Source organism: Marmota marmota, unplaced genomic scaffold, assembly GCF_001458135.2.
Source record: "Marmota marmota marmota unplaced genomic scaffold, marMar, whole genome shotgun sequence".
In the NCBI taxonomy this organism is placed as follows: domain Eukaryota; kingdom Metazoa; phylum Chordata; class Mammalia; order Rodentia; family Sciuridae; genus Marmota; species Marmota marmota.
Genome location: NW_026000022.1, coordinates 1,638,390 through 1,641,732, shown reverse-complemented (window position 1 = coordinate 1,641,732; position 3,343 = coordinate 1,638,390).

Below are 3,343 nucleotides of genomic sequence, written 5' to 3'. Positions count from 1 at the left end.
ATATATATATATATATATATATATATATATATATATATATATATGTATATACATATATATATATATGTATATACATATATATATGCATGCAATGATGTTTTACTCAGTCATAAAGAAAAATGAAATTATAGCATTTACATGTAAATGGATGGAACGGGAGTCTATCATGCTAAGTGAAATAAGCCAGACTCAGAAAGTCAAGAGTTGGATTGTTTTTCTTGGGTGGAAACTGGGAACAGTAGGGGGGAAAAAGGCAGAGAGGGAAAGAATGGGATGTCATAAAGACACAGGGAAATCAGGGCAGGAGGAGGAGAATGAGCATGAGGGAGGAAGGAATGGAAAGGGGATGGATTTAACAAAACATGTTATATTCATATGTAAAAGTGCCAAAAGGAATTGCACCTTTATGTATATGTAGAAGCAAAGAAGTTTAGTAGAGGAGGGAGAATAGGGGAAGGGAGGAAGGAGGAAAAGAGGGTATGGGGATTGAAATCGAATTATTTGCATGAATAATTTTGTCAAAATGAACCTAGACACTCTGTAATTATAGTGCACTCGTAAAAATAATCATAATGCTCTAACAAAAAAAAAAAAAAGAAAACCACCAGCTTAAAATTTATTTACCCTTTAGGGGTACAAAGTTAGTTTTTATAAAACTACCTTTAGCTCAGGAAAATGATCACTAGATTTGATGTCTGTTAACTTGTTTCAAAAAATAAACCATTTATTAATGTAAGTAACTGAGTGTTGGGATTATTCATTACCATGACTCAGTACATTCTTTTCCTTTTTTTCCAGCAAAATTTTATTCAAATATAGAATGCAACATTGCTAATTAGAAGCTTTCTCCTTTGTTTCTTTCACTTTTTACATTTTTATTTTTAATGGTGCATTATGATTATACATAATAGTGGGATTCTTGATGCCATACCCGTAACATGACATCATTTGATCAGTCTCTCCCCCGTGGTTTTCTTAGTCTTTGAAAATACATGAAATAAACATATGGTGTTTTAGAAGGAAAATAGAGAAAGTCTTATGTATTATCCTTCCGATTATCTATTAATGCCTATCAAACCACACAAAGCTTAGTGATGTCAAACAATCATTTATTATTATCTCCATGGATCCTCGTTCAGCGAGCTGGTGTTGCCCAAGGTAGCTCAGGTGGTTGCCATTGCTTGGTAGAAAGGGATAAGTTTTCTGGATGCTTCTTTTCTCCCAGTTCCAATGCTGGGACTGGGGTACCTGGAAAACTGGAGTCTGCCAGCTCTCTGTGTCTCTCTCCATGTGGCCTGTTGGTTAGCTGGCTTCATCATATGACAGTGACATCACTGTGGTCAAACTGCCTTGAAAAGTGACAGAGCATCAGTACCATTCTTTCAACTGGTGACAGAGGGCAGCTCTGGTGTTGGTGGGATGGGACTGCATGAGGACTTAAGTAGCGTGAGATGTGGCTCATGGAGGGGTTTTGATTTTTAATCTTCCTCTTTCATAATGGAGCGTGCAGCTGTGTGCATATACCCATACTTACACTTTTGTGTTACCACTACACATGCAGGAAAGGAAAATAGCTGATCTGGAACCAGAGGACAAGTTTGAATTCTAAATTTTGATATGTCATGACTGTTTCATCTCAAGCAAGTCAGTTTTGTTCTTGGACCCTATCTCTTCACTGTTCAAGTAGAAAGAAGATTCCTTGCACACATAGGTACACAGTGGACAATGCTTAAGATAACATGAAAGTACTTTGCAAATCTAGCAAAATTAACTGCAGAGAACTGGCTCCCAACACTGACATTCTGGAAACTGAGACATTGAATTACAATAGATTTCCAGGTGCCCTGAACCATTTATCAAATTATGGCCTTTTAACTTCAAATTAATATGACCATTCTGGAAAGCAGTATGGAGATCCTTCAAAAAACTAGGAATGGAACCACCACACAATTCAATTATCCCACTCCTCAGTATTTATCCAAAATATCTAAAATTAGCATTCTATAGTGATACAGTCACTTCAATGTTCATAGTAGCATGATTTAATAGCCCAAATTATGGGACAACCCAGATGCCTGTCCATAGATGAACGGATTAAGAAAATGTGGTATATTTATGCAATGGAGTTTTACTCAGCCATAAAGAAGAACGAAATTATGGCATTTACATGTAAATGGATGGAACTGGAGTCTATCATGCTAACTGAAATAAGCCAGACTCAGAAAGTCAAGAGTTGAATTGTTTTTCTTGGAGCCTGATCTCATAGACTTACAAATCTTCCTAACTTCCTACATTTATAAACTGGATCTGTTTTTCACTGATATGAGTTACTGCCTTTGTGATTTTCAGAGACTGGCTTAAATACTAATTGCTTTTGTGCCTATTGTTTACAAAAAAGTAATGCTTTGCTATCAGGTTTATTGCTGTCTTAGCATGATCCTTGCCCTCTGTTTGTCTTGTCGAGTCACCTGCCATCTGCCATTGTGGACCTCTGAACTCCTCTGATGCCACTCCCTACCCCGTAAAGAACAAAGACTTTAAGTTTCCTCCCCCAAATTTGCCTTCTGTCAGCAGGAAGCAGTTTGGAAATGTCATCACCCATTTTCCCACAGAAATGGAATGTAGAAATTGACACTGGGGGAATACAACAGTGGTCCACTTTATGCTTTGAATATAGCCCTTGCTACTCTGTTACTGGGATTTATTTTTCAAATGGACATGTTTCTCTTCCTGTCTCCTTGCTCCACCCTAATCTCTCCCCTTCCCAAATCTCAGGGGAGGCAGGATTACCTTTCTTCCCCATATTTGGCAGATTTGTCTGTCCTAAAGCACACACCACCATAGGAATTAAGTAATCCAGACTTTGGAGATGGTACCAGAAGATCTCAGAAATAACTATCTCCCACATTAATAAGTGAATTACAATTCAAACAGAGAACACGTGGAGTGTAGCCTTTGAATCACCTCTTTAAAAGCCCCCCTGCTGATGGGCAGAATCATAGCCTCTGGGACAGGAGTCCCCCGTCCTGTGTTCCTCCTTTGCTAGCAAAGCAATAAATCTTCTTTTTCCTTTAAAAAAAAAGAAAGAGAAAAAAAGAAAACAAAAAGGAAGGAAGGAAGGAAGAAATTATATATGTAAAATACTCCACTAGGTGCTTGGACAACTTAAGCATACTACTAGTGCTACTAATGCTGGTACTACCTAGTACAGTTACTGATTTTGTCACAATCATCATTACCACCACTGATGCTTCTTCTGCGATTGCTCCTACTGCTCTTGCAATGTATACATAATTGTGTGTATATCTATATANGGAGGAAGGAAGGAAGGAAGGAAGGAAGG